The sequence below is a fragment of the Panthera uncia genome (genome assembly GCF_023721935.1).
Source record: "Panthera uncia isolate 11264 chromosome C1 unlocalized genomic scaffold, Puncia_PCG_1.0 HiC_scaffold_3, whole genome shotgun sequence".
Classification (NCBI taxonomy): domain Eukaryota; kingdom Metazoa; phylum Chordata; class Mammalia; order Carnivora; family Felidae; genus Panthera; species Panthera uncia.
Genome location: NW_026057584.1, coordinates 36,326,219 through 36,338,701, shown reverse-complemented (window position 1 = coordinate 36,338,701; position 12,483 = coordinate 36,326,219). Strand labels below are relative to the sequence as shown.

General features: G+C 34.5%; 1 long non-coding RNA gene across 1 annotated transcript in view; it reads right to left on the bottom strand.

The window, feature by feature from the left end:
* Positions 1-5,773, bottom strand: part of LOC125911325 (uncharacterized) — an 81,459-nt gene extending 75,686 nt beyond the window's left edge. Inside the window, exon 1 of the long non-coding RNA XR_007454313.1 lies at positions 5,695-5,773. This is a non-coding gene — a long non-coding RNA (uncharacterized LOC125911325). The remainder of the gene's footprint in view (positions 1-5,694) is intronic.
* Positions 5,774-12,483: the final 6,710 nt, after the last annotated feature.

The following is a 12,483-nucleotide window of genomic DNA, read 5'->3' as shown; positions in this document are numbered from 1 at the left end:
TCATGAATTTGAGCCCCATATGGGGCTCTGAACTGGCAGCACCAAAGCCTGCTTGGGATCTTCTCTCTCTCTCTCTCTGCCCCTCACCCATTCACGCTGTCTCTGTCTCTCTCAAAATAAATAAACTTTTTAATTTTTTTTTCAACGTTTTTTATTTATTTTTGGGACAGAGAGAGACAGAGCATGAACGGGGGAGGGGCAGAGAGAGAGGGAGACACAGAATCGGAAACAGGCTCCAGGCTCCGAGCCATCAGCCCAGAGTCTGACGCGGGGCTCGAACTCACGGACCGCGAGATCGTGACCTGGCTGAAGTCGGACGCTTAACCGACGGCGCCACCCAGGCGCCCCAAATAAACTTTTTTAAAAAAAGATACTGATATTGCTGTATACAGATTTCATTTAAAAAGATAAGTCCTGATGCCATCAAAACAATGAAAACACATTTTTGAAAGGAAAGGATTTTCTTTCAAATTAACATCTACAAATAGCCTATCATTTCACCTCTGTATTTTCCTATCAAAGGAAAGTAAGAGACACTTCTACATGAAAAATCAAGCAACCTTCAGAAGGGTAAATTGTTGGTAAAGTTGTTAAGAGTGGCAGTGAGCACTGTGTGGAAGACACATACAAAACTCACCTAACACTCACATTGTCCTTGTATGATGGCATCGCCATAGCTTTTAAAATTATGAGGTAGTCTTTTATTAATGAACTTTGCAATATTAAAAGAAATTACTCCTATTCTGTCGGCAATGTGCATTCTTTGCATTATTAATCTCTCTAACCCCTTCATGTCCTTACTATCTAGCTATAAAAACACTTGAACAAATAATAGAGCCCAATAAAATCCTTCATTGCAAAGTCTAAGAAAAATGCTACATGAGGTCCAAGACAAGAATAAAAACATTCCCTATATTCCAAGGAAAACAGCATTCAGATTAAAGCCAATTTATAGTGAGGTGGTTTTACAGGGCTTTGTTTTTTCACTTCAACTTGGCCTTCTCGAAAGCTTGTGAAGGTTACAATGCTTATTCACAAGAGTCTCTTCATTATAAATGGCGAGATATGTCAGGACCAACAAAGCAATCTGCAAATTATTAGGCATTATATTCAGCCACGTAGTTATAATGTACAGTCCTCAGAAATGCTAAGGATGGATGGTGTATTCAAATGAATTGATGAAATAAATCATTTACTAGCTGAACTTTGATTTTACAATATACTTTTTTTTCAATTTAAAGTTTCTTAACTCTCTGAAAACCTCCAAAGTGTAATGCCAACCCATTAGCAATCACCAAACTCATTTAATTAAAATCAAACATATTTGAATTTATTTATTCAACTTTTACCAGATCTATTATTTCTCCATCCAGTATATTTTTTGTTCTACACCATTGGTCTCAAATATCCATTCCAAGAATTCTAAATGAGACTGATTAATTAAAAGGAGGCCAAGAAACAAATTCAGTCAAAACTTTTGCATTGTACTTTTCAGCAAATTCACATTATCAATTGTCTACAAAATGAATCCTTAACAATTAATGCACCCATGAAAACGGCATAGAACAATGCATCAATGAAAAAAGAAAGCAGAAAGAACCTTCCAGCAGCTATCAATGGATAAACCAAGTCACCAATAATGGCTGAGTAATTCCACACTTCAAAAACCTGAATATTTACCCTTGAAATTTGCTTGCCTTAAATTTTCAATTAAAAGAGGGAATAGTTTGGAAAATTCACATTAAAATTTTTTGTCTATACTAAATATATCATACAGATTCATAAAGTAAAAGCAGGGAATCCAGATTTCACAAACTAATGAACAAAGCATGTACATCATTATTATCAAAAGGGTGCTGATGATTGAGTAGCAACTGTGTGTCCGTGACCATCTTAGCACAAATCTAACCTCCACATACTTTTACTATCATAGTGCAAATCCAAGGTTTGTTTGTGAAAGTCACAAAGATTCCATGGAGTTGTCCCAGAAAAAAAAAAAAGGTTTTAATTCATTCATTTAAAAATGTTATGCTTTGGGTATCATGTCATGTCATGGACTGTCTGGGCTTCAGGGAGAAGAAAGACAAGACTCTGCTCTCATTAGCCTAGGGTGAGTAACAAAAAGAAATATGGCTTCAAAAGGACTTTGTATTTGATCTTCCACCCTGTGAAATAAGCAGGGCAGTTATTTCTAATCCTGGCTTACCCACTAAGAATCCAAAACCCTGGGAAGAAGAACCACTTTTTCTTTAACTCCATTATTATGTGAAACAACTTTTACTTGAACAAAATTCATCCATCTCTGAGTTCAAGATTATTGTATACGCCCCTGTAGTTTACCAAGATTAAAACTAGAATGATTTGTAAATGTGCTTACTGATCAAAGAACCCATAAAATTTAAGAGCTAGATAGCAGCTTGCTTACTTAGAGAATAACCTTGTTATTTTAGACAGGGAAACTGAGAACCAGTAATCTGATCAAACCATACAGCTATTTGGAAGTAAAATTAGTATGGGAAGCAAGGCCTCCAAAAAAGATGAGTGACATTTCCAGAATACTACATTGTACCCCAAAGTTTCATGCTTTCATAGATACCAGAATGTTTCCTAAGAGCACAGGATATTATTCATGTCCTCTCTGGAGAAGAATATTGCTTTTCATAAAGCCTAAAATAGCCTAGAACCTCCTTTGAAAAGCAGGTGAAGATAAAATAAAACCTGCATTAAATGGAGGTAATGTGTTTCCTTAGCTAATAAAAAAAAAAAAATAACCAATGGCAAAATCATTTCACATGAATTGAAAGGAATAAAATATTACTCAAGTTGCAATTATCTGTAAAGAACAGTCATTCCCTAAAACAGCACCTTTGAGGAAATTGATTGTTTCTTTATGCCCTTTGTTTATACATTTTTCTTAGACTTAATGTCTGACAAGTGACCATTTCATTATCATAAGATGCCTCTTCTCTTTTCCAGAGTTGATTCCTTTCTTCTATGTGCTTAACAATAGCAATAGGGTTCATATCTTTCAAGTACTTAAAGGAACCTTTGTTTCCAAGCCCAAAGTGGCTCTGTGGTTGGGTTTCCTGACCCAACATTTTGCCAGTTTCCCAAACATTTTGCTGTTGATAAGAGACCATGTATATTTGCTGAAATGCTCATCACATCTGTCTTGTTTTCTCCCAATGGTAAATAAAGAATTTGTATATCTTCCCAAACCAAGAGAGGAGAATCGTGGTTATGTACACACAAGTTTATGGTCCAAGGAATTTTACCTAAGTAGTAATATTTTGGTTTGGGGAAGATCCCTGTTCATACCCCTTCCTTCTGCCTGGACCTATGCCAATCTATACAGATATCAATCTACTTACCTCAGAATGGAAGCTACTCAGGATTTTTTGTTTTAAAAATGACACAGTGGTTAGGAGCATAGATGTGAAAACAAGACAACCTGAGTTTGAATCCCAGTCTATATAACTTTGTATGAAATACTTTTTACTTTTTGTATCTCAGTTACCTTACCTTCAAAAATCTCGATATTGTTCCTGCTTGATGTGATAATGCAATGAGATAATTCAAATAAATATTAAATTATACTTATTTGGGGGCTTAGAAGCAGTGCATAACAGAGTAAGAGAGCAAAGCAAGTTAGCCATTAGAATTTCTTCTTATCTTTTCATCTGAAAAGCATTCAGGCTTTCTTTCACATGCCAGTGATTATATGCCTTGTCCTCCACTTTGCTTAATAGTTTTACAACCTCCAGGGTCATCTACCCTCTCTAAACTATATCTAAAAGGAATGATATCTGGGAAATAAGAGAGCTATCTGTTATTAGTTGGTGGAAAGAACAGGATTTCTCTGTACTGCTGCCTCACCTCAGTTAGGAACAAGCATGGAATTCTCTATCAAAGAGGCATGGTGAAACTTAGGAGAGCTAAATAGCAATAGTAAACGGTGTGCCTAATCTTTTCTTCATGGTAGGTGCTAGTGTAAGCACTTAACTCACTCTCATACTATGGGGCTAGTAGTAGAAATAGCATCCCCATTTTATAGAAAAAGAGTCAGAGGCAAAGCATCTTACCTAGAGTCACAAAGGTATCTCATATTCAGTCTTGCTTTTCACTGCTCTATTACACAAACTCTCATTGTAAAAGGTCTCAGAGCAAATCTAGGATAATATAAATTTTTAGGAGAGCTGCCTGAGGATCCCTATCAATTCCATATTCTAACTGTTTGAGTCCTTTCAGCATCCACCTCTAGATATGAGAGTGCCTAGTCTTTAGATGATCCCAGACTCCAACCTTCAAGCCACCCAGAGTGACCCAAGATGAGCAGAGAGGAGCTATCCCCATCAATCCTTGGCCAACTTGCAGATTCATGAACAAAATAAATGCTGCCATTGTTTAAAGATACTAAGGTCTGGAGTTGTTATATAGCCATAGTAACCATTACAAACCCTCATGTGGGAGCAGTAGACTTATCTTAGGATAAGTGTAGTATATAGTAATTGCAACAGAGAGTGAACAGGTATTCATTTTTTCCATGATCATCCTTACTGAGGACTACTGGACGGGAAAGAACTTTAGCCCAGAGACAACTACACACATGAAAAAACAATAAAGTCTATTCCCACCTTGCCCATCTCCAGCATATCAATGGAAACATACCATGCAAAACAAATAATAAGCACATGAAACTGGGTTATAGAATAATAAAGATTATTTGGTGGAAGAAAAGGAAAATGGAAACAGAAAGAATAATTATTTTTAAAGACTCACTTTAATGAGCTTTACATCAGTTGTATATAATACTTTACATAATGTATTAATTATATTATTATGTATATTATGTATTTTGTATATAGTATTAAAGTTAACCCTATTAAGGAGGTATTATTATTATTTTACAGATAAAAGAACAGACAATGTTCAGGACTGTTAAGCAATTTGCTTAAAGTCATATAGCTACCGATCAAAGTCAGGTCCATCAGATTCTGAGATTAATAGAAAGCTGTTTTCTTCCAACTGAAATTCTGGATTTTTCTGCCACATTATGATAAATTCATCTTTCACCCCACCCCAATATAATAAAGCTGCTAGAGTTCTTCATTATCTAACCTGAGATACAGGGATAAAATATATATTTCAAACTTTAAAAGTAATACTTCCATTTTTCTAGAGAGAGAGAGAACAGTCTTTACAACACCATGTGAAGCATTGGCTAATGGCAGGTGGCATTAGGGACAAAGTTGAATGACAACATTAACAATTTACTGTAAATGGTTTTTCAATTGAGGAAAAAAGGAAATGCCAAAGGCTGTGGGTCAGAGGTCAACACCTGCCCCTCCCTCCACGTGTCCACAGACTATAACATCTCATCTGCTGGGAAATCACGCACTCGGATGTCAGTCAAGCCAGGGAGCACCAGGCCTTCCTGCCAGCGACTGCCAGGTCTTAGCTTCCTGGATGCCACTCAGCATCATTGTGTTCCTCAAAAGGACTCTTAACAATCCCTTACATGGTGGCAAAATAAAGGCTGAGTATGACTTTACTTGGGGAGCAAATGTTTTGATGCCTCATTGGTGCAAAGTGACATGTATTGCTTACCAACGTGTGTTCACAGAAGTCCTAGGGAACATAGAAGAGAATGTCCCTTTGTAAAATGTAAATATTTAGCAAATATTGAGTACTCACCATGTCTAAGAGCTGTTGTTTACTGACGAAAACAAGCTTGGGCTTCCAGCTTCTAGGGGATGATTTCCTTTTATCCAAAATCCTAGATGAACAACAACAAACTTTTTTATTGCCTCCATAGGACTGCAATAGAGAATTTTCCAGTCCCCAGTTCATTTATAGGAGGTCCGTTTAATTCCAGCCTTGTATTGGTAGCTGAAGGGCTTATGGCCTTTACTGCTCTTTCTTAATAGAAATTAAAACTAAAGGTCATCAACTTTAAGACTTATATCTGGTTCCTATATTCCTGTAAATTGTTCAGCATCACACCCTCTCTTACTTTGGGTTAACTCTTATTTCTCACTACTGTGAATTTCCCCATCTTGAATTTGAGCTCAATTAATTTATTTTAAATATTTAATTATTTAAGAATTTAATTATTATTAAAGTAATTTTAGTAAGCATTGGAAAGAACTTTTATACATTAGCTTAGGCTGCCTCAAGAGGGAGGGTATATGGGAACTCTCTGTACTTATCTTTTTTTGCAACTTTTCTGTAAATCTAACATTATTTCAAACTTAAAAATTAAAAATGTTTATATTTACATTCCTCTGGATTTTATGTTATAAATAAAAATCATGGGGTTTGGGATCAAGCAGCCTGAAGCCTGGTTTCATCCTTTATTAGTTATGTGACTGGGCAAGTCACTTAATCTCAATTTTCTCTGTTGAATAGACAACCTACTTAATGGACCTATTACAATTTTACAATTAGACAAAATGTGTAACAATTCACATATATCACTTCTTCTATCTCCACCTCTTATTCAAGAATATTGATAAACTGAAAATCACTACTTTCATGTGATACTTAACCAACTTACTCTCTTATTCTCAATACTTGTTTGCTGAGTTTAGACATACTGAAAAGCTGAAGCTAATTTTCCCAACTTAAGATGTATCTGGTCAGTTTTAGAAAAACCATTAAATAAACAATTTAAAATATGTAATAAAAATATATTTAAAAAATCAAAATGCCATATTAGAAAATACTCACTTCATAAAAGAAAGCAGCAAAGAAGGAAAAAAGAAACAAAAAAATAGGAGACATACAGAAAACCAAAAGTAAAATGGTAGACATAAATCCCTCTCTATCAACACTAACATAAACTTAAATACATTAAACAATCCAATCAAAAGTCAGAGTCTGTCAGACTGGATTTGAAATATGATTAAACTATATGGTGTCTATAGGAAATACAGCTTAGATTCAAAGACACAAAAAGAATGAAAGTACAGTGATGGAAAAGACATATCATGCAATCATAAGAAAGATGGAGTGTACTGATATCAGAAACAATAGATTTAAAAAATGCTATGAGAGATAAAAAGAAGCATTTTTGTAATAATAGTTGATCCAATTATAAACATATAGTTATCTAACAACAGAGCACCTAAATACATGTTGCAAAAACTAACCAAAATTAAGTAAGAAATGGACAATTCAAAACTAACAGGTGAAGACTTCAAAGCCCTTCTTTCAATCATGACTAGAATAACTAGGCAGAAGATCAACAAGAAAATATAAGGTGCGGTCAACCCTGTAAGAAGACGAGGCCTAACGGATATCTATAAAACACTTTACCCAACAGCCATAGTATATACATTCTTCGCAAGTGACACAGCACATTCTCCAGGATAGACAATTTAGTAGGGCAGAGAATAAAAATTTAATACATTTTAAACTTTTAAACTGATACAAAGTATTTCTCCAATCATAATGGAATGGAATTAAAAATCACTAACAAAAAGAAACTTAGGAAACTCACCAATATGTAGAAAGTAAACAACATGTTCTTACATAACAGATCAAAGAAGAAATAAAAGGGGAAATCATAAAATACTTTTAATACTTTTAAATGAATGGGGATGAAGACTCTACATACAAAAATTATATTATGCTGCTAAAGCCATGCTTAGAGGAAAATTTGTAGTTTTAAATGCCTATATTATCAAAGAAGAAATATATCAAATCAATAATCTAACCTTCAATCTAAGACAATGGAAAAGAAGAGCAAACCAAACCTAAAGCAGATAGAAGAAAGGAAGTAATAAAAATCACAATGACCATTCATGAGATAGAAAATAGAAAAATAGAGAAAATCACTGAAACCACAACTTGACTTTCTGAAACATCAATGAAATTGACTAATAATTAGCTACATTTACTGAAGGGATATGATTCATTTTACTGATATCAAAAATAAAAGACTTTGTTACTGACCTTACAAAAATAAAAAAAAAATTGTTATGAGCAACCATATGCCAATAAATTAGATAATAGATTTAATGAACAAATTTATAGACAGAAATAAACCACCAAACAGGTGGTCAGGTAATCAGATTAGTAATAGAAAAAAAGTCCAACAAAGAACAACTCAAGGCCATATGGCTTCACTGCTGAACTCTACCATTTAAAGAAAAATTAATACCAATTGTTCACAAACTCTTCCAAAAAGAGAAGGGAAGGACACTTTTTATAAATCATTCTATATAACCAGCATTACAATGTTTTTAAAATCATACAAAGACAACACAAGGAAGAAAACTACAGACCAATATTTCTTATGAATATGGAAACAAAAATTATCAACCAAATATTAACAAACTGAATCTGGCAAAACACAAAAAGAATTATACATTGTGGATAAGTGAGATCTATCCGACCTATGCAAGGTTGGTTCAATATTCATAATGTAAGAGCCCACATCAATAGAATAAAAAGCAAACAAACACATAATCATCTTAATAAATGCAGGAAAAGCATTTGATAATATCCAATACCTTTTCCTGGTAATACTCAATGAAATAAGAATAGAAGGGAACCTCCTCATCCTTATAAAAGGATTCTATGAAAAACCTACAGTAAACATTATATTTAATGATGAAAAGACTGGCTGCTCTCTCCCTTATATCAAAAACAAGAGAAGGATATCCATTCCCAGTACTTCTACTCAAAATTATAATAGGCCTAGCCACAGCAATTAAGCAAGAAAAAACTAAAATATAAAGCATCCAGATTGCAATAGAAGAAATATAACTATCTCTATTTGGAGATGATATAGTCTTTTACATACAAAATCCTGAGAAATCCACTTTTAAAAAACCTATTAGAACTAATAAACAAGTTCAGCAATGTTGTCATTTCAATGTACAAAAATAAATTGTATTTCAATACACTCTCAATAAATAATCCAAAATTTAAATTAAGCAAACAATTCCATTTATAAGAGCATCAAAAAGAATAAAATACTTAGGAATAAACTAAAAAAAGAAATACAGAACTCAGACTTTGAAAACTAGAAAATATTGTTGAAATAAATTAAAGAACAACCTAAATGAATGGAAAAACATCCCACGTTCATGGATCAGAAGAATTAATATTGTTAAGATAGCAATACTCCCCAGATTTATTGATTCAGTGTAATCCCTATCAGAATCCAGCAGACATCTATGCAGAAACTAACAAGCTTATTTTAAAATTTACATGAAATTATAAAGGACCAAGCATAGCCAAAAGATTCTTTAAAAACAACAAAATATGAAAGACACACAGCTCAATCTCAAAACTTATTACTAAGCAATGATAGGGGTGCCTGGGTGACTCAGTCAGTTAAGCAGCTGATTCTTGGGTTCCTGATTTCAAACCCTGCATGGGTCTCTGCACTCACTGCACAGAGCCTGCTTCAGATCCTCTGTCTCCCTCTTTCTGCCCCTCTTCCCTCCCTCCCTCTTTCCCTCTCTCTTTTTCTCTCAATAATAAACAAATGTTAAAAAAAAATAAGCATTAATAACCATATAACCATGACAGTGTAGTATTGGAATAAGGATATATAGATCAATAGAAAAGAATAGAGAGTCCAGAAATAAACTCCATTTGTATATGGTCAACTGGTTTTTGACAAGGGTACCAAGTCCACTGTTGAAATGTCTTTTCAATAAATAGTGCTGGGATAATTATAGCAAAAGAATGAAGTTGGACCCTTACTTCACATGACTTTAAAAAGTAACTCAAAATGTTCAAAGACTAAATATAAGAGCTAAAACTAGGGGCTCCTGAGTGACTTAGTCGGTTGAGACTCTTGATTTAGATTCAGGTTATGATCCCAGAGTCTGGGGATCAAGCCCTGCATGGGCTCCACACTGAGCATGAAGCCTATTTAAGATTCTCTCTCTCTCTTTCCCTGTGGCCCTCTCCTCTGCTCTTGCTCTCTCTCCCTCTCTCTCAAAAAATAAAAATAATTTTTAAAAGAGCTAAAACTGTAAAACTCGTATAAAAAAAACCACTAAGACAAATCTTCATGAACTTATATTTGGCAATGATTTCTTATATGACACCAAAAGCACAAGAAACCAAAAAAAACACACAAAAAAAAATCTGACTTCATCAAAATTGAAAATTTTTGTGCATAAAAGAATATTATCCAAAAAATGTAAAGACAATCCACACAATAAGAGAAAATATTTGTAAATCAGATGTTAATTAAAGGTCCATTTTGAAGAATAAGTAAAGAACTTACAACACAAAAACAACTCAATTTTTAAAAGGGTGAAAACCTTGAATAGACATTTTACCAAAGAAGATATACAAATGGCCAAAAAGCACACAAAATGATGCTCGATATCATTTGTCCTTATAGAAATTCAAAACCACAATGATATGTCACTTCATGCCCTTTAAGATGGCTATAATAAAAAAAAAGGAAAGAAAAGATAAAAAACAAAAATAAGCATTGACAAGAATGTGAAGAAGCCGGAACCCTCACACGTTTCTGATGAGAATGTAAGATAGTGGAGTCACTGTAAACAATTTTATGGTTCTTCAAAAAGTTAAACATAGAATTACTATGTGATCCAGTGATTTTACTTCTAGGTGTATACACAAAAGAATTAAAAACAGGTGTTCAAACAAAAACTTGTGCACAAATAGTCATAGCACTATTTCAATAGCCAAAAGAAAATACCCAAATGTCCATCAACAGAAGATTAAGCAAAAGGTGGTATATATACATACACTGAAATATTTGGTCATAAAAAGGAATGAAGTATGGATACAACAACATAGATAAACCTTAAAAATAACATGCTAAGTGAAAGAAACCAAACATAGACACAATGACCACATATTGTATGTTTCCATTTATGAAACATCCAGAACACAGAAATCTATAGAGACAGAAAGTATAATAGTAGTTGTTTAGGGTTTGGGAGATTGGGGTTATGAAGATGATAGATAAAGGGTAGAAGATTTCTGTGTTGATGAAATATTCTATAACTGACTATACTAATGGTTGTATATATCTGTGAATGTACTGAGAAAACACTGAATTGTCGACTTTACATAAATAAATTATATGGTATGTGAATTATGTCTCCGTTAAGCTGGCTTTTTAAGGGGGTAAAACCTCTAACGCCATCAATTATCACCTGAGCTATCTTTTCAGAGAAGCTGGTACCTTCCCAAAGACTTTGTCTCTCTGTCTCTCTGTCTCTCTGTCTCTCTCTCTCTCTCTCTCTCTCTCTCACACACACACACACACACACACACACACGCATGCCCTCGTGTCAAAGTGACTTAAATGAAGCTCTGAGGGACCTAAGTAGAACAACAGTGGATATGTATGCAGGGAGAAGCTTCAGATTAAATCATGCACATACTATGTGATTCGCCTGGGTCTGATACAGTCAGTTGAGTTTAAGAGCTGAGGCCAGCCTTTGTCCAAATTAGAAAGCCATCTTTCCCTGAGAATCTGGTCTACTCCCCCAGAACCTAGCCTTTGTGGAACTTGTCCCCTTAACTGGTTAACAGGAAATCCCTGAAAAAGGGTTAAAGGACAATTTAGGTCCGAGCCTTAATGGAAAGTGTGGCAGGTGAGTGTGTGTGGGAAGGAGCAGGAGGTTGTTCTTTGCCTTTTATAACAAGCCTCTGAAGAAACTTTGCTTAGTAATTAAGAAAGTGATGTTTTGAGAAGGGGGCTATTCCATCAAGTAGGATGAAATGTTTCCAGAGGCCTTTGGTTCCTGTATGCTCATGTAACACAGTTGTCACCAAGAGTCCTGACATGTCCTTCTTCTTTCCATGGGCTCTGCTGAGCTACAGCCACCTTGATGTATCCATGCAGTGGAACAGCCTTCTCCCCATCCCAACACATTTACCCAAAAGTATTCACCACACTCATCCATTTAAAGAAAAATAAAAGAGGAAATCTTAAACACACTGTTTCTGAAGTGTGGTTAACTCTTGATGTTCACTTGACATTATAACAAAATACTAAAGAAATATCCATAGGCAAGATTCTTCTAGAACTAGGTTAATATCTAAATAGTTGGAAAAACATGCATTTTTGGTCCTCTTGTTGAGAACTATACAAGACCACACAAAGTTAAAGTATAGGATGTCCATAAGTATACACGTATGGGCAAATATACATAATGCCATCAAAGATATGTTTAATCTATTAAATTAAAATGTGATCTATGCTTACAGACTTTATGAGCACCCTGAAAATACTCAGATATGAAACATGATGAAGATTGCCTTATACCTATCCTAAAGATGGTTTCATTTCTTTTTTTTAACAGAATTTATTTTATTTAAATCCAAGTTAGTTAGCATATAGTGTAATAATGGTTTCAGGAGTAGAACTCAGTGATTCATCACTTACATATAACACCCAGTGCTCATCCCAACAAATGCCCTCCTTAGTATCCATCACCCATTTAGCCCATCCCTCCATCCACCTCCCCTCCA